We start from the raw sequence: 20,425 nt of genomic DNA, 5'->3' as shown, positions 1-20,425 counted from the left end.
TTAAAGAAATTAAATCTGAAAGATTAAATCCAGTATTAGCACCTACCATGTCTCTGAAAGTCAAACTTTTAAATGTTTTTCCCTCTCCTATTTCTGAAGTTTTTGTCAGACGCACAGCTCTCACACCCAAAAGACGAATCAGGCACAAACAGCCCTCAGCTATTATTAAGAAAACTCAGCCAAAAGAACCAGAACTATTGACTCACACTTGAGAATTTTACTTGAAACCACTTATTGTACTGGACCCCATCATATGACTTCTGTGCACTGAATACTGTATGTGAGGAAGGTCTATGATTCATAAGGTTGGCCAGGAGGACGGTTAAAAGTGAGCAATATTCAGTATTATTCCTATCAATTTTTTCTCATAAATTATATTTATAACAAAACTATAATTAAAATATTTATTGCACTCATTTATTACACATTCAGAGACACAACAGGGGCATTTCTGTGTCTGATGGTTTAGCATCCACCTTTTTGTGCTTCCTTATTTTTTGTAACGAACAAGCAACACACATCACATCTTCCCAACATTCATGGTAATGCAATTGTAACAAAATTAAGAACTAAAAATAAAACAGAAACAAAAAAAAACCTGGAAATGGCATTAAATACTGGTTTAATTAGTAGTAATTGCTGTAATGAAACAAATAACAAAATACATTATTATTCCAATGAGCTTCGGTTATAGAAGCTGACCAGCACAGGAAGCTCTTAAGATCTGAGTCATGGCAAAACTGGTAGATCTTTGAGATTGGAGAGACAGGTTAGCAAAATTATGGACACAGCCTTCCGTTGACCAAAATGCTGGAGAAAACGCATTTTATTAATCCAGGCTAATAAGGACTGGACACTGAGTGAAATAGGCCTTTTTGCAGTCTGATGCCACCTGGGCAGCTGGCCCAAGGAACCAAGAGAACCCAATGGTTGCAGACAAAAAACAGCTTTGCATTGGGATGACCAACTGCATAATTTGATTAAACAGCCTTGAATAAAAAGTGAAATGCTTCGTTGTGTTTTCTCTGAAAGCAACCCAAAGATTACGGAGTCCTACACAATTTGGAGACACAAAGTGGATGCTGAGAGGCTAGAGGTCACCCCAGGAGCGGAATTTTAGAAAGTTAGTCCTTGGAGTCAATGGCACCATGGCTCTGGCAGCAGATACAAAGGAATGATGCTCTGGAGAGGAGGTAGGGGACACTCTGCGGTCGGCCCGTGGAGACAGGAGGGCCCCAGCTGCAGGCAGGAGCTCTATTTCTGAGCTTTATCTTCCAGTGCTCATGCTTCTGTCTTCGTAAATGGTGATTTCAATAACTCGAAGTCCTCTCTCAATGGGGTCTGTCAGAAGGAGGCCTTGGGGAGCATATATCTTCTCATTCTGCTCTTGAATGTATTTGGAGACTTTCTTCAGAACCTTCTCATAATGGGTTTCCATGCATAAAAAGATGGTGTATGCTGTTAAACATGCTAAACAGCCTTCAAGGTATGATTGGCCCCCAAGCTTCTCTGCTTCTGCATAAAGGTTATTCAGAGTTCGAACTGTTTCTTCAAATTGTTGTCTATCAATCCGGTTCTCCAGCTCGGTGGGGAACTTGGTCTGGAACTGGCAGCGTGTGCCGCTGCTGTAGTCTCGCTGGATGAACACCTTCCCGGACACCGGCGCCTGCTGCGGCCTCGTGGCGAGGACAGGATGGGCCGCGCCGCCTCCTCTGCCCTCCAGCCGTTGTCGCGCTGCCCAAATTATTCTTTCATGTGTACACACACACACACACACACACACACACACACACACACACACACACACAGCCCTCTACCATAGAGTAGATCACAATTTACTGTGACGGGAGAGGACAGAGTGAAAGACGGAACTTTCTACTCCCGTAGAGTCACACCCTCAGAAACCCATTGGCGCAATTCTACCCTGTCCTAGAGGGTTGCTATGAGTTGGCATCGACTTGATGGCAGAGTTCTGGGGTTTTTTGTACAGGACAGAGTAGAACTGCCCCCTGGGTTCAAAGATTATAAATCTTTAAGGGAGGAGACAGCCTCATCGCTCTTCCAAGTAGTGGCTGGTGAGTTTGAACTACTGACCTTGCGGTTGGCAGTCCAACATATAACCATGATACCACCAGCTTACAGCCATCCAATTGATTCTCTCATAGATATGAGGCTCTATTTTATCATTAGGTGCTTTGAGTTGGTTCCAACCCATAGTGACGTTATACACAACTGACTGAAACACTGCCTGGTCCTGCACCATCCTCCAATTGTTCCCATGCTTGAGCCCATTGTTGCACCTACTGTATCAATCCATCTCCGTGAAGGCCTTCCTCTTTTTCACTGCCCATCTATGAAGCATGATGTCCTTCTCCAGGGACTGGCCTCTCCTGTCAGCATGTCTAAAGCCTTCTAGCAGTCCATTGATCCAACACATATTCTTTGATTAATTTCTTTGTGTCAGGCATTGCCCAAGTTTGGGAAATGGAGTGACACAGGATACAGAAAAGGCTCTGTTGACTCGGAGCTAAATTGGATGGAGGGGAGCTAGGCAATGAACAAGTTGGCCAACAGATGAAGGAGACAATGTTGTTAGTGATGAGTGCTGTGGAGGAAAGTAAAAGAGTTTGCAGTATTGGAGGGTGACTGAGGTGGGGCTGGAGCATTCTGGGCCCCGAGGAGATGTCCCTGAAGAGGAACTTTAAGCTGAGCTGCTCCTGAGAACTTGTCTGGGGACATGGGAACCCAGTGCTTCCAATAATGTGCCTACGCACACTGCTCAGCATGGGTGCTGAGGGTTGAATGATCTCTTTGCCTATAGAAGGGCCAGTGTGGGGGCCACGTGTGACAGGAGCCTTGGTGGTGTAGTGCTTATGAGTTGGGCTGCTAACCACAAGGCCAACAGTTTGAAACCACCAGCTGCCTCATGGGAGAAAGATGAGGGGTTCTACTCCTGTCAAGAGGTACAGTCTCGGGCAGGTCCAGCCTGTCCCACAGGGTTGGTGTGAGTCAGAATCAACTCAATGGCACTGAGTTTGAAGGGCTGGGTTTTTTGTGGGTGTGAGCCACATGCGTGTGCCTTTTGAGCCCTCAGGGCTGCTAGTCCTCAGGGAGTGTTCTGTAAGTACAAAATCCATACAGGTTTCAAGGCTTGGGTAAGGTGGTGCCGTGTGCCATTGAATCCGTGCTGGCTCACAGAGGCTCCATGGACAACAGAAGTAAACACAGCCCCGTCCTGCACCATCTTCACAATCATTCTTATAGTTGAACCCATTGTTGGAGCCACTGTGCCGATCCACCTTGTCCCGGGCCTTCTCCTTTTCAGCTGTCCTTCTGCTTTATCAAGCATGATGTCCTTCTCCAGAGGCTGGTCTTTCCTGATAATGTCCGAAGTACTTGAAAGGAAGCCTCACCATCCTTGCCTCTGTTGTTGTTTTTAATTTAAAAAATTAATTAATTTTTTATTTAATTTTTTTATCATCCTTGTCTTTAAGAAACATTCTAGCTGAATTTCTTCCAAGACAGATCTGTTTGTTCTTTTGGCAGTTCATGGTACTTTTGATATTCTTCGCCAACTTGGAAGGCTTAGTATAGAAAGGTTTAGCACATAAGAAAAAATAGAATATAAAATATTTCAATGACTTCTAAAAATAATGCATATTGGATTGATTACACAACAGGACCTCAAAAAGTTCATAGGAAAATTTTTATTATCTCTTAAATTTCTTCTTCCACGAATTCTTTGAATTCCCCTTAAATGCTATGTATCATGTAAAATATATGGCTAAAATGAATTTTACTGTTTTCGTTTTACCTTTTTAATATGACTACTCAAAATATAAAACAGAAACAATAAAACTGAACTCACTTCACTGCTACGGAGTCCATTCCGACGCATCGCTATAGGGCAGAGTAGAACTACCCTGTAACTCTGGGGGCGGGTGAAGCAGGTCTTTCTCCCAGCAGTTCCTGCTAGCAGCCCAGTGAGGAACTCACTACACCCTTCGGGCTCCCTCCTGTGACAGCTTCCAAAAAAAATTCTCTATCATCACCTCGATGGCCACTCATAGTGCTCCTACAGGGCAAGATAGAGCTGCCTCTGTGGGTTTCCGAACTGCGACTCTTTCTCCTGAACAGCGGCTGCTGGTTTTAAACTGCTGACCTTGTAGTTAGCAGCCCAATGCATAACCACTGTGTCAACATGTAACTACTGGAAGAATGAATTTAAATCCCATATGTGACCTGCATTATGTGGAGCGTGCTATGAGAGATGAATTAGCAAGTGCTTTGGAGTCAGGGGGCAGACAGGTGAGGCTTTTAATTCCCATTAAGAGGTACAGTCAGGGAAACCCACAGGGGCAATTCTACCCTGTCCTATAGGGTCACCATCAGTCAGAATCCACTCAATGGCAGTGAGTTTGTGGTGTGTTTTTTTGGGGAATCGGGATCAGGAGCCTTGGTGGCACTGCAGGGTAAGTGTTGGGCCCCCAACAGAAAGCTTGGTGCTTCAAACCCATCAGCTCCTTTGCTACACGAGAAAGACAAGGCTGGCTGTTCTTGTCTTATAGCCACAGGAACGCCATGGAATCTCGCTGTGACTTGGAATGCACGGTATTTGGGTTTGGAAAGCTGAGTTCACTGCTTAGAGTGTTTTGCTCTCTCTAGTGGTTCTGTGCGCAGTTTATTTGATTCTCTTTGGTCTTTTATCATCTATCCAGTGGGGGTTAATGATGCTGTCTCGTGGGGTTGTTTTGAGGATTCACTGAGATTTGGTGGCGTGTCTAGTGCGTGCAAGGTATTGGGAATCAGGATGGCCTTACACAGACAATGTTTGCTCCCGTTTCCTGCTTCCTCTTGTGACCCATGTTGGTTGTGCCTGGCTGTGGGGACTTGGGAATTGCGTTTAGAATTCAGGGAAGGATCATGGCAGGAGAGTGCTCAACTTTACTCACATAAGTTCATATATATATATATATATATATATATATATATATATATATATATATATATATATATATATATGAAAGAAAAACATTTTTTTGAAAGAAAATTTAAAAAATAATTTTATTGGGGGTTTGTACAACTCTTACCACAACACATCCATCCATTGTGTCAAGCACATCTGTACATTTATTGCATGGCATGATATTAACTTGCATTTTTGCTCTCTTTCCCCTTGAGGTTTCAGAAGTCTTTGTTTCATCACAAAATAATGATTCTTATTTTACTAATATAAAGGGATTGCATGATAGCAGAGGCAGCCCTGTGGAAGTCCCGGGACACACAGAAGCTGGCCTCCTGTTCCTGCACCCAGGCCAGTGCTGTGGGCTTTCCCTGCTTGGGCGGTGATTCCTGCCACTGGGAGGCCTGGACAGGCTTGCGAAGGCATGTTGCACTGAGCTTGCCACTGCCAGGGTGGTGTCCTATCTTCAATGTTTAAGATACTCTTGTTTCTACACAAGTGACAAAGGACAGTGACTGTATCAGAATCCTGAAGACCTGGTCTGTGCTTCAAGAGATTTGGTAACCAGAGACCCTTCTGGCCCAAAGCCATTGTCGATAGTGATGGGCTGGAAGAAAATGCTGGTTCTTTTTGATTTTGGCAAAAACACAGAGGTCCTTCTTCCCCAGGTGGTCTTTCTTTCCCTGCCATGGCTGGCCCTTCCTGAGCTGCAGATTGGGACACTGGCAGCCTTTTGGGTTAGTGGACTGCTGACCACAAGGTTGGCAGTTCAAACTCATCAGGGGCTCCAAGGGACGAAGAGGAGGCTGCTTGCTCTTATAAAGACTTACAGGCTTCTAAACTCCGGATAAATGAGGCTGCCTTTTGGAAGTGATGGGAAGGCAGTGGGCTTTTAGGGGGCAGCCAAAACAATTTGGTGTAGATTAGAAAACCTTCCAATTATATCATTTGAAAGACTGAATTGGGCTCCTGGTATAGTAGGCACCAGAAGTTGACTTAGCATTGAATAGGATGAGAAGGTTTCCTTCGATTTAATTTGAGCCAAGTAATAGTTATTGAGTCAAGTACCTTATAATGTTGAAAAAATTATTTTCTTTCATATTAACTACCTGAGGGGGTCTCGTTTTGTTTGTTTGCAGCTTTCCTTTTTAGAAGAAATGACCTCAAGATAGATCAGAGTGGAGAAAGCTGTCTTAAGCAAGACATTAAAAATCATAAATAATACATAGATTAATAAATTAGACTACATCAAAAATGAAAACATCATATAATATGTAGTATAAATCTTTATATAATATAGTAATATCTTTATATTGCCTACAGTGAGTGGTTCAGGAACTCTTCTAGGCTCTGAGGACAACATACATGTATATATACATGTATGTATATGCGTGTATTTATATAAATCTCACTGCCATTGAGGCGATTCCAGTTCATAGAGACCCTACATAGGACAGAGTGGCTCTGTCCCTGGGGGCTCCAAGCTGTAAATCCTTAGGGAGCAGAAAGCTTCATCTTTCCTCTTCCGAGAGACTAGTAAGTTTGAACTACCGACTTTGTGGTTAGCAGCCCAATGCGTGACCCCACAACGGCACCAGGCCTCCAGTCTGAGCGTATAGTACTATGTAAAAATCTTTTCTCATATTTTAGAATGGGGAGACAGATAATAAACTAAAACTTAAGAACATACAGAGATTTTTCAGTACTATTTTTCAGGCTCTGGAAAAATATCAATGACCATGATAGAGAAAAAAACCAAACAGGGCAAGGGAGTAAGGACTGTTGGAGTTTCTGGTCCAGCTGTGTGGAAAGACCTCTCTCAGAAGCCGATGGTGGGGCAAAGGGCTGATGAAGCGAGCTTGTGGAAGCTGCCTCTCAGGGGAAAGAGGGACTTCTCCTGAGGAGGCTGCCTGTTGACATCAGAGGACGGGGTGTCGGGATTGTTCAAGGACCAGCAAGACCAGTGTGGCCGAGTAAAGTAAGTTGGAGGCAGGATATTGGGAGACGAGATGACCTGGCCCCTCATGCAAGGTCTTCTAGGCCACTACACGGACTTTGGCTTTTACCTGAGAGAGAAGGAAAATCGTTGGAAGATTCTGACAGAGTAGCGACATTATCCGACCTCAGGAGAATAAATATGCGACTGCTAACCTAAATGTTGGTGGTCTGTTTGTCATATAGGGTTGCTATGAGTCAGAATCGCCTGCACAGCACACGACAGCAACATACCGGCTGCACTGATAATACACTGTGAGGGGCAGCAGGACGGGGTAGGAGGTCCCTGATCATCCAGTTGAGATACTATGGCTTGGATAGAGGAAAAGCCAAACTCACTGCCATCAAGTCAATTCCAACTCATAACAACTCTGTAGGGACATGGTAGAACTGCTCCTGTAACTCTTTAAAAGATTTTTTTATTAAAAGATCATTTTATTGGGGTCTCTTACAACTCTTATAATAATCCATACATCAATTGTATCAAGCTTATTTGTACATATGTTGCCATCATTCTTTTCTAGACATTTACTTTCTTTTGAGCCATTGGTATCAGCTCTTCTTTTTTCCCCGCCCTCCATCCTCGTGACCCCTTGATAAATTATGAATTATTATTTTCATATCTTACACCAACCACTGTCTCCCTTCCCCCATAGAAAGCCTTGTCTCTGTCCTCTAGGGTCTTGACAAGTCAGACTTGAGTGAGCGGATGAGATGAGTGAGAAGTGATCAAATTTAAATACGTTTTGATTTACTTTCTTTCAGACAAAGGACAAGTCAATAGGATTTGGTGGAGGAGGCAAGGGAAGAGTTAAGGATGTTATCAAAGGTTTCAGTCCGAAACATTGTTAGGTTGGAGCTCTATTTACTGAGATGAAGAAGATGAGGGGTAAATTCAGAAGGGAATATTAGGAGTTCATTATTGGACATACGAAGTTTCAGATGTCTATCTGACATTCAGGATCCCGGGTGGTATCGAGGTTAATGTGTTGGGCTGCTAACCACAAGGTCAGCAGTTCAAAACCACCAGCACCACGAGAATGACGAGGTTTTCTACTTCAGTAAAGAGTTATAGTCTTGGAAACCCACAGGGGCAGTTCCACCATGTCATATAGGGTCATTATGACTCAGAACCGACTCCATGGCAGTGAGGTTTTGAAAATCAGACATCCGAGTAGAGATCTTAACAGGCAGCACATAGAAGACTAGAAAAGAGTTGAGCTGAAAAACCTGCCTGATTTTTCATAGACTTATGAATGACACACACACATAAAATTAATTCCTATATATGCAAGGTTAATTCCTATATGCGCACATGCACGGGGACTTCATATATTCGTGAAAAATTCCACTGTCTTTTCATCCCATTTTCCCACAGACTTTTTTGAAGCCCCCTCATACTTCAGCTATTTCTGGTACAAGTTTAAACAAATGGTATGATCTGGAGTAATTTTCCAAATTGGGATAAACTTCAAAAAAGGATTCTAATGACTGAGGCATATTCTGATCCCCTCTTTAAGACCAATTTTCACTGCCACGGATTTAGAGCACCTTTGCTCCATTTTCAACAAGTGGCATCATAAAGACCTGTTCTTACTAATAATAAGAACTTAAGGTGTCAACAGGAGAATTCCCAGGGTGAGCAGCTTGTTTCCCAGGAGGTCTGCACTTTAAACTTGATACAGTCACTATTCTTTACGAGGTAAACAGCAGGAGCTCCCTGCTGAGCACCCCTCACCCCGTTAATGACATTAGAAACAACGTGTCTATGGACTCATTGCCCAGTCACTGGGGAGCAGGTGGCTGTTTCAATTTCACGAGAAAGCACAGGTAATTATCGGATCCTTCTCTGCATTATCAGGGAGCCTGTGTAGCATAGTGGGCTACTTTGCTGCTAACTTCAAGGTCAGTGGTTCGAACCCACCAGCCGCTCCGAGAGAGAAAGATGAGGCTATCTGAAAAATAAAGATAAAAATTTACAGACTTGGCAACCCAAGGGGCACTTCTACTCTGTCCCGTAGGATCACAATGAGCCGGAATGGGCTTGTTGACACTGAATTTGGTTTTGAGGTTTTTTGGCTTTTTCCCCCCTCAAAATCATTAAAGGATCGCTGGTGGTGCAGTGGGTAAAGCATTGGACTGCTAACCACAAGGTTGATGGTTCGAACTTATCGGCTGCTCTGTGGGAGGATGATGGCATTATGTACACTGGTAAAGATCTGTGGCCTCATGAATTCTGTCAGGCAGTTCGGTTTCGTCCTATAGGATCGCTGTGAGTTGGAATCAACTTGAGTTTGTCTTCTCTTTATTTAGTCTGAACCATCAAATAATCTGTCTTGGAAAGTTGGGCTTTTATATCTTTATGGTTACATGGAGAAGCGTGGTTAGACATTGGGCTGCATACTACAAGGTCAGCGTTCGAAACCACCACCCAGCTCCTCAGTAGAAAGATGGGGCTTTCTACTCCCCTCCTCTAGGAGTTTCAGTCTCAGAAGCCCACAGGGGGCCGTTCTACCTCCCCTGTCCTGTAGGGTGGCCATGAGTCGGCATCGATTCGATGTCAGTGAGTTCTGAGTCCCGTTAGAGTCTCATGCGTGACTTTGGGGTAGGCTGGACTGCCATCTATCTGCTCCTGACTGCCTTATCTAAGTTCCTTTTCTTAGGGCCAGATTATGACTTCAGTTTTTTATGTCCATTGCGTCCTCTTGCACCTTTGTTCATTTGTATTTATAAAATACCTGTTAAAAGGTCGTGGCATTTATAAAATACCTGTTATTTCGGGGACATGCCTTGATGATGTGCTCACCTGCTCTGGTGTTACGCCAGGCTAGGACTGACCTGTCTAAACACACAATTTCCCAAGTTAAAAATAGGCACGTCTGTGATTTGCAGCCTCCTTCAGCTGCTCCTACCGGGGCATTTGAGGCTTGTGGCATATTGGCTATTCCAGAATGGCCAGTTTCCATGATCCCCAGTGCCCTTTGATGGCTTGACCTGCTGAGACCTGGCTCTCTTTCCCTCCACTCAAGAAAGGACTCTCTGTGTGGGCCAGCAGACACTGAGACGTCCTCAGGCCAAGCCAACAGGGGTCAATTTGTCAACTCACTGGGCTAAATTAAGTGAGCAGCACTCTGGCAGTGGGACAGACAGACTGCCTATACATGGCACAATGCCCCATGTGTTGTCAAAGGGCTTACTCCGACACGGATGAGTTTCGCTCAGCAGAGTCGATTGAAATGATATGATGTGGATGTCACTTCTGGCATCAGATGTTGGTTTTAGAAACCAGTCGCGTGTTTGTCCAGCCAGATTATTACTAGAAGAGGAACGAGATTTTGCTAAAATGAAAAGACAGAATTGCTTCCTTCCCACATAGGTGAGATCGAAGTTGGCTTGAGTGGCATGCATAACTAAACTTAATAATTTACTCTCTCCATTTTAAGTGGCACTGTCTACAACGTGTTCTTGGGGGTCATTATGAAATAAGCAATTACAGAGTTCGAGCAGTCTATCAAATCTAAACTCGTAATCTTGTTTTGCTGCCGCCGGGCCACTTTCTGCCAGACAAGGCTTTCTACTCCCGGAAAGAGTTACAGGCTTGGACACTCGCAGAGGCAGTTCTACCCCACCCTCTAGGGTTGCAATGAGTTGGAATCGACTTGAGGGTAGTGAATTTGGTTTCGGATTAAACGTGACAATAGATTAAAAACAATGCTTTATATGTAAATAAATACATTCAACGGGAAATAATTGCATTTGTGTCAACAGAGAATATACAGAGCAGAATGTCCACGAGCTCAACACTTTGTAGACGTGCAGTTTGCTGACACTGATGGCATCCGTCAAGTTATGCAACCATTGGTGCCCACCCCATCCAAATTGGTCCTCCCCCATTAACATATCCCCCATTAGCATAAACTCACCGCCCCCAGAGTTTCCTCTGTAACCTTTCACGATGCTCTTGTCCATCTGATCCCAGCAAGATAGCTTCTTCCACCACTTGTCTGTCAGTGTGTCTCACTGTGGTGGCTTGTGTGTTGCCGTGATGCTGGGAGCTGTGTCACTGGCATTTCAAGTGCCAGCAAGGTCACCCAAAGTGAACAGATTTGAGCACTGTTTCCAGAGTAATAAAGGGAACGAGGAAGGTATTGACTGCCCACTTCAGAGAAGTAACTGATGAAATCCTTATACATAGCTTCGAGACATTATCAGATACTGAAGGTCTAATAATTGGAAGTATAGGAGCAAGTGTATGACTCCTTCCCGGGCCATGTTTCATTCTGTTGTGCAGAACTGACTCGATGGCATCTACCAACTGACAACAGATCAATCCTTTAAAAAGCACAATGTCCAAGGCTGACAGCCAGTGAATAACTATTAGTTAATAAAGAATTACCATTCCTTGGTTTAAAGAAGACTCAATAGGGTGTTTTCGGTTTAAGGGGTAAATATTTATTTTAGGGCAACAGGGATTAGAGGGATTCAACCAGCCACGGATACTCCATAAAGTCTTGATTCCATGGGAATTTGAAATTCTGTTCTGCAGTAAATGTAAATCTTAAAACTACAATTTGGAATGAGTGGAGAAACCATGCTCTGGCCTGAGCCCTAAGTGAGGTAGGCAAATAGGAAACCTAGTCCGTACAAACCCATGAGCTCTGAGATCTGGAAAAGACCTTAGAAACATCCATTGACATGTCCTTATTTGTAGAAGTAGAAACCAGCCCTTGTGCATAGATGATCTATTCAGAACCACTGAGTTGAGTTATTAGCACCCAGAACCTGGGTCTCTTGCTTTCTTGTTCAGGGCAGGATTCAGTCTTTTTCCTTCCCACGGTTGTAATCACGCACCATCAGCCTTTTATTATGAAACATTTTCCACCATCAGAAAGATGTAAAAACAACTAAAACACCATTAAACCCACCACCCAATTTAATCAATTAGCATATTACCGATATGAGTTGAGGCCCCTTTCTTGGTCAAGTTCCCCACCCTGAGAGGGTGACAGTCTTACTTTGTTATTAAGCATTCCCAGTCCTATCTTTGTACTGAATTAAAATGAATATATAGGATTACTAAATCATGTACGAAACAGATTTGGTCAATGTTCAACCACTTTGAGAGGAAACATGAGCGAGAGCCAGTATAATGAAGGACGAAGTCTTAACTGTACTGAAGGCATAGGGGAAAAACAAGGCCCCCAGACTGATGGAATATCAGTTGAGATGTTTCAACAAAATGTGATCTTATCAAACAATATCCTTAATATATATGAAGATGGGGAAATAGATCTATGGGCATATATTTATAGGTTTAGTATTAAGGTAGCAGAAGGACATTGGGCCTCCACTCAAGTACTCAATGCAAGAATACTTTCTTCTATTAAATTGGCATTCCATGATGCTCACCTTCCTGACACAACTGCTGAAGAGAAAGCGGGTGCATAAGCTAATGTAGTGAAGAAGGCTGATGGTGCCCGGCTATCAAATGATACAGCATCTGGGGTCTTAAAGGCTTGAAGTTAAACAAGTAGCCATCTAGCTGAGAAGCAATGAAACCCACATGGAAGAAGCACAAAGAACAAAAAAGTCATATCAATGTGCACTCACCTCCCTGATATAATCGCTGAAAACAAATGGGTGCATAAGCAAATGTGAAGAAAGCTAATGGTGTCCTGCTATCAAAAGATATAGCGTCTGGGGTCTTAAAGGCTTGAAGGCAAACAAGTGGCCATCTAGCTGAGAAACAGCAAAGCCCACATGGAAGAAGCACACCAGCCTGTGCGATCACAAGGTGTTGAAGGGATCAGGTATCAGGCATCATCAGAACAAGAAATCTTATCATAGTGAATGAGGGGGGGGATGCGGAGTGGAGACCCAAAGCCCATTTGAAGGTCACTGGACATCCCCTTACAGAAGGGTATCGGGAAGGAGTTGAGCCAGTCAGGGTGCAATGTAGCAACGATGAAACATACAACTTCCCTCTAGTTCCTAAATGCTTCCTCCTCCCCCACTATCATAATCCCAATTCTACCTTACAAATCTAGCTAGACCAGAGGATGTACACTGGTACAGATAGGAACTGGAAACACAGGGAATCCAGGGTGGATAACCCTTCAGGACCAGTGGTGTGAGTGGCCATACTGGGAGGGTGGAGGGAGGATGGGTTGAAAAGAGGGAACTGATTACAAGGATCTACATGTGACCTCCTCTCTGGGGGACGAACAACAGCAAAGTAGGTGAAGGGATACGTCAGACAGGGCAAGATATGACAAAGTAATAATTTATGTACTATCAAGGATTCCTGAGAGAGTGGGGAGTGGGGAGGGAGGGGTAAAAATGAGGAGCTGATGCCAGGAGTTTAGGTGGAGAGCAAATGTTGTGAGAATGATGAGGGCAACGAATGTACAAATGTGCTTTACACAATTGATGTATGTATGGATTGTGATAAGAGTTGTATGAGCCCCTAATAAAACGATTAAAAAATAAATAAGAAGAAAGTTGTAAAAATATCTTTAATATATCATACAAGTAAAAGGTTGCTGAAGATGATTTTTAAATGGTTGCAGCGGTACATCAAGCGGGAGCTGCCAGAAATTCAACCAGATCCAGAAGAGCACATGGAAGGAGGGATATCATTACTAATGTCAGAGCGACCTTGGCTGAAAACAGAGAACATAAAAAAGCTGATTTCTTGTGCCTTATTGACTATGGGAAAGCCTTGGACTGTGGGGATCATAGCAAACTATGGCTAACATTGCAAAAAATGGTAATTCCAGAGCACCTCCTTGTGCTCATGAGGACCCTGCGTATACACCCGGGGGGAGTCGTTTAACAAGGGAGTGCTGAGTGGTTTCAAACGTGTGTCTCTCGTCGTAGTTATCAGTTTGTATTCTGAGTAAAATCATTTGGGAAGCTAGACTATTTGAAGAAGAATATGGCCTCAGAATTAGAGGGAGACTCATTAACCGCCGAAACGTGCAGATGACAAACCCTAACTTTCTGAAATCAAAGAGGACTTGAAATACTGGTGGAGATCAAAAACTTTCATCTAGATTACAACTCAATGCAAAGGAAAAATCCCTACAACTGGATCAGTAGACAAAATCATGAGAACTGGAAGGAAAAATGCAGTTTGTAGGGATTTCGTTTTTCTTGGGTTCACAATCAATGCTCGTGGAAGCTCTAGTCAAATCAGTGACTTGGTCTGGGGCAACCTGTTGCAAAAGACCTCTTTAAAGTGTTAAAAAGCAGAGAGTCACTTAGAGGTCCGAAATGTGCCTTACCCAAACCACAGTCTCTTCAATTGCTCGAGTGCATGGAAAACTGGACCATAAATAAGGACTACAGAAGAAGAATTGACGCATTCGAATTATACGATATTGTGGGCTGCCAGGAGAATGAGCAGATCTGTCTTGGAAGAAGTACAGCCAGAATGCGCCTTAGAATGAGAAGGTGGGACTTCGTCTCCCATACTTCAGACATGTTATCAAGGAGGGTGGGCCCGTGGGGAAGACCCCATGCCCGGTAAAGCCCAGGGTCAGCAAGAAAGATGAAGACTCTCACCGTGATGGACTGACGAAGTGGCTGCAGCAGTGGACTTAAATATGGCGTCAGTTGTGAGGGTGGGGCAAGTGTTTCATTCATTCTGTCGTGCATCGGGTCTCCGTGAGTTGGGATAGACTGCACTGCACCCAACAACAACAAAGAGGTCAGACCTCCTCGTTCACAGTGTGAGCGCCTATTGTTTCATATCCCTGCCAGTAATTATTTCTTACCCATCAAAGGCATTTTAATTTCTCTGGTTATGATGAATATTAGCATTTCCTTTGTGTTGACTGACCACTGTTTTATGTTAAAGGTATCTCTTCCCTTTCCCCAACCAAAGTTCTACTGTAGGACCCCGCACCCCGATGCTGATCCCTTCTAGAAGGAGCATTGAGATGAGACGCAGTGCAGTTCCAAATCAATTTTCCCCATACAAAATAACTGAAAATGGAAAAACAAGAAATAACTCAAAATGGATTCATCTGTTCTCGACCACCAAGTTTTTACCCTAACCTTTCCTTTTTTATACAAAACATGACACTGAAATTTCAAAGTAAATAAGTTTAGAGTTAAATAATATCATTTAAATAAGAAACACAACAACATTAAAGAAGTGTTTAACAGCTACAGTGTGGGCCATACCTTGAGACTGATGAGGATCTGAATCTGTGGACACCGATGTGCAGAGGAGGGATGGCGAGGAAGAGTCACTGTTTGGGAAGGGAATCCCCTTCCATACAATGAACTGTTAGCAGCTTTTCAGGAGGTTTTTCCCTAATTTACCTTTTTTCATTAGGACCTGGTTGACTTTCTCTAAAAAAAAAAAAAAAAATCTCTCTAATGTGGTCTGCTGTTGGCGTTTCTTAACTGTTTTCTAAAAGGGTTACTAAATTATCATCAACAATATCAATCACACGGTTAACCAGTTCCTTATCATGATGATTCTTCTCAAAAAACTCTTAGGACCCATCATTCTTTTAACCTAAAAACAGTACAAAAAGCCACAAAAACTAAGAAAATTATAGCAAAACTCTTGGAACACAGCCACCAAATGTTTAAACAACGTGTAGTAACAAAGGCAACTAACGCCGAGTGACCGAAACATGAACTGCCTTTGTTGACAAAAATCACGTGCGCTCGGGTTGGATTCCAATGTTTTGTACGAGTTCCGATGCAAATTTTTCTCGACATTTCACATCAAAATGCGATTATGTCGAGTACTGATGTGGTCGAGTACCGGGTTTCTACGGTACTGTCTTCCAGGGTCTCTGGGAGTCTAACCCGAGTCCATAACAGTGAGTTTGGTTTGGTGTTTGATTATAGGAGCCCTACGGCTTCTATGGGTTAGACATTGGGCTTCTAACCCATCAGTTGGTCAGTCTGAGTTGGAATGGACTCAGTGGCAGTGGATTTGGTGTGGTGAATGCTTCTGTATTTTTTTAAACGTTTTATTAGGGACTCATACAACTCTTATCACAATCCATACATATACATACTTCAATTGTATAAAGTACATCCATACATTCCCCGCCCCAATCATTCTCAAAGCATTTGCTCTCCACTTAAGCCCTTTGCATCAGGTCCTCTTTTTTTTCCCCTCCCTCCCCGCTCCCCCCTCCCTCATGTCCCCTTGGTAATTTATACATAGTTATTTTGTCATATCTTGCCCTATCCGGCACCTCCCTTCCACCCCCCTTCTCTGCCGTCCCTCTTCCAGGGAGGAGGGCACATGTGGATCCTTGTAATCAGTTCCCCCTTTCCAACCCACTCACCCTCCACTCTCCCAGCATCGCCCCTCACACCCTTGGTCCTGAAGGTATCATCCACCCTGGATTCCCTGTGCCTCTAGCCCTCATATGTACCAGTGTACAACCTCTGCCCTATCCAGCCCTGCAAGGTAGAATTCGGATCATGGTAGTTGGGGGGAGGAAGCATCCAGGATCTGGGGGAAAGCTGTGTTGGGGCTCATACAACTTTTATCGCAATCCACACATACATAAATTGTGTAAAGCACACTTATACGTTCGTTGCCCTCATCATTCTCCAAACTCGCTTTTCGCTTGGGTTCCTAGAATCAACTCCTCATTTTCCTTTTCCCCTCCCCCTCCCTCCCTGCTCCCCCCTCTCTCATGAACCCTTGATAATTTATAAATTATTATTTTATCTTATCTTATACTGCCCGGAGTCTCCTTTCATCCACTTTTCTGTTGCCCATCCCCCAGGGAGGAAGTTATATGTAGATCCTTGTGATAGGTTCCCCCTTTCGAACCCCCCTTGCCTCCCAGTACCGCCACTCTTACCACTGGTCCTGAGTGGTTCATCTGTCCTGGATTCCCTGTGTTTCCAGTTCCCATGTGTACTGCTATGCATCTTCTGGTCTAACTGGGTTTGCAAGGTAGAATTGGGATCTTAATAGTGGATGGAGGGAGCGTTTAAGAACTAGAGGAAGGTTGTGAGTTTTATTGTTGCTGTACTGCACCCTGAGTGACTCATCTCCTCCCCACTACCCCTCTGCAAGGTATGTCCAGTTGTCTACAGATGGGCATTGGGTCCCCATCACACTCTCCCCTCATTCACGATGATATGATTCCCCCCACCCCTTTGGTGCTTGAAACCTGGTCCCCTCGGCCCTTCATGATCACACATGTTGATGTGCTGCTTCCATGTGGGCTTTGTTGCTTCTGGGCTAGATAGCCACTTGTTTACTTTAAAGCCTTTAAGTCCCCAGATGCTATATCTCTCGATAGCCGGGCACCATCAGCCTTCTTCACCACACTTACTTATGCACACATTCGTTTTCAACGTTTATGTGGGAAAGGTGATCACACAATGATGGTTTTTGTTCTTTGGTGTCTGCTACCTGATCCCTTCAATACCTCATGATCACACAGGCTTGTGTGCTTCTTCTCTGTGGGCTTTGTTGCTTCTGAGCTGCTTGTTTGCCTTCAAGCCTTTAAGACCCCAGATGCTGTCTCTTTTGATAGCCGGGCACCATCAGCTTTCTTTACCACATTTGCTTATGCACACGTTTGTCTTCAGCGATCATGTTGGGAAAGTGGGTATCATGGAATGACTGTTTAGTTGAGCAAGGTGCTCCTGTATTAAGGGAATGCATGTAAGGGGACCCAATGTCCACCTGTTACCCTACAACTAAACCTATGAAGATATATACATAAGTTTATTTCCCCCATAATCATAAACATATTTACATACATACATGTCTTTATTTAGGCCTCTATGTATGCCCTTTGCCTCCAACTCCTTTCCTCTATTTCCTTACACTTTCCTCCTGTCCCACTACCATGTTCAGCCTTCATTCTGGTTTCAGTATTTCCTCTCAGTTACCTTGCCCTTGGTCACTCCCTACAGGTCCTCCCATCCCCTCCCTCCACTGGTTTTGAACCACTCATTGTTCCCTTGTCCCTTTGTTGGCGGACACCTCCTCCCTTCCCCTACCTCCCACGCTCTCATGTCCCTCCAGGACTGTTGGTCCCATTATTTTCTTCTCACATTGTTTGTCTAGCCTGTCTTACCTAGGTGGACCTGCTGATATAGTAATATGTGCATAAAATTGGGGATGGCTTTGACAGCACCAAACTGGCACATAAGAACATGGCGACGACAGCAGCAACACCGACAAGCTAACCAACAAAAAAGCCACTGACGTACAAAATTTAAAAGAAGAGAAAAATAAGGAAAAAACAAACAAACAAAAAAAGAAAAACCTGTTAATAGTTCAAGGTCTGTTTGTTGACCTTTAAGAGTGTTTTCCAGCTGAGTCTGATGGGGTACACATCCTGGCCCCAAAGTTCATCCTTTATGTTCCCTCGGGAGCCCCTTGCTCTGCTTCCCCCGCCGCTCCATTGCACACCCCCAGTGTTTTGCCTCAGTGTGGTGGGGTCAGCTCAGTCACACATCCCGCACTGTGTCTCCGGTGCTGTCCCGTGTAGGGTCATGGGTCAGTGCAGGATGTCGCATCTCACAGGGGGAGTGGCTATATGGTCCTCTCTGTACATTTGGGCCCTCAGAGCCGGGCTATCATCCTCTGAGCTTGGTGGGCCCTGGTGTGCTCCACTCCGTTCCTCCCCTTCCTTTGATTCAGCTTCCTTCTTGGTATGACAGGTCAGTTCCTTTCCCACACCAGACAATCTGTTTTCATTTTCTGTGGTACTCCCTTCCATGGTGTGGGTCAGGCTGATTCTGGTTAGAGCCAGCGTATGGTCCAGTCTCTTTGTGGATTCCTCTGCGCTTTACGTTGGCCTCCTGGTTTGGCATGTCATGGTGGGGTCCGTATGCATGTTCCAGTTTTGTGGGGACAGAACCAATACTCTCCCCCTGGATGGGTGAGTGCCCTGTTCCCCTCGTGCCATTGACTCAGTTTCTCCCCACCCCACTTCTCTCTCCCCCTGCCCCACTTCCTCTTCTTTATGTTGGACTCTCATGTACCTCCCTAGGTGTGGCTCACCCTCCTGCCAACTATCTGTGCTTCCACCCGTTTATTGCAAGATAGGTGTTTATTCTTCTATTCCTGGAGTGCTGATTGTACTTACCTCAGGAAACTCATGTTATACCTGTCCTTTTGAGTTTGGCTTACCTCACTTAACATGATACCTTCCAGCTCTTCCCATGAAACGACGTGATTTTCAGTGCTGCATAGTACTCCATTGTGTGAATGTGCCAGAGTTTACTAATCCACTCATCTATCGATGGAAACTTAGGCTGTTTCCAAGTCTTTGCGATTGTGAATTGTACCACAATTGGAATGCAGGTGACTGGTTGTGTTTTATTTGTTGCTTCCACCAGGTATATGCCCAGTAGAGAGATGACTGGGTCATAAGGTAGAACAATTTCCATTTTCTTTAAGTATCTCCAGATGGCTTTCCATAGTGGCTGTACAAATCTACACAACCACCAGCAGTGGAGGAGGGTTCCTTCTTCACCATAGCCCCTCCAACACTTGTTGCTCTCTGATTTGCTGATTTGGGCTATCCTAAGGGGTGTTAGGTGGTATCTCATGGTTGTTTTGATTTGCATTTCTCTTATGGCTAATGACCTGGAACACTTTCTCATGTCCTTCTTGGCCATATGGGTCTCCTCCCTAGTGAAAGTTCTTTTCAGTTCTTTTGCCCACTTCCTTATAACTGTTTTCCTCTTTTTGCAGGTCATGATGGTGTTGTAGATTTTAGTAATGAGCCCTTTGTCCGATGTGTCATTACTAAAAATCCTCTCCCAGTCTATGGGTTGTCTTGTCCCTCTCTTGATGAAGTCTTTCGAGGTGCACAGGTGCTTTTTCTTATTAAATTCCATTTGTCAATTTCCAGTTCACCTGTCTGTGTACCCTTCCCTATTTCAGTGAGCCTATGAGTTTCCTGGGCCAGTGCTCTGAGTTTAGTCCCAATTTCCTCCTTGATGGTCCTGATGGTTTGGGGTTTAACTTCTAGGTCTGGGATCCACCTTGAGTATATTCTTGTGCATGGTGTGAGGTAAATGTCTTGTTTCATTTTTCTACATGTGGATATACATTGTTTCCAGCACCATTTGTTAAAAAGGGCATCCACTTCCTACTTGATGGTTTGGGGACCCTTGTTGAAGATCAGTTGTCTATATGTTGATGATTTTATTCTTGGGTTTTCTATTCTTTTCCACTGGTTGAGTGTCTGTCATTGTGCCAGTGTCACGCTGTTTTGATCACTGTAGCTGTGTAATAGGCATTAAAATCGGGTAGGGCAAGTCCTCCAACTGTGTCCTTCTTGAGGAGTTCTCTGCTAATTCTGGGTTTCTTTCCACTCCATATGAAATTGGTGGTCAGTTTTTTCAATTCTTTGGAGAAGGTTGATGGTATTTGAATTGGTATAGTATTGAACTTGTAAAGTGCTTTAGGTAGGATTGTCATCTTTACTATGTTAAACCTTCCGATCC

General features: G+C 44.0%; 1 pseudogene; it reads right to left on the bottom strand.

Annotated features, from left to right (window-relative positions):
- Positions 1-866: 866 nt before the first annotated feature.
- Positions 867-20,425, bottom strand: part of LOC142442450 (golgin subfamily A member 7 pseudogene) — a 48,067-nt pseudogene continuing 28,508 nt past the window's right edge.

Source organism: Tenrec ecaudatus, chromosome 3 (assembly GCF_050624435.1).
Source record: "Tenrec ecaudatus isolate mTenEca1 chromosome 3, mTenEca1.hap1, whole genome shotgun sequence".
Taxonomy (NCBI): domain Eukaryota; kingdom Metazoa; phylum Chordata; class Mammalia; order Afrosoricida; family Tenrecidae; genus Tenrec; species Tenrec ecaudatus.
The sequence above is the reverse complement of the archived record's forward strand: the minus strand, read 5'-3'. Positions and strand labels throughout refer to the sequence as shown.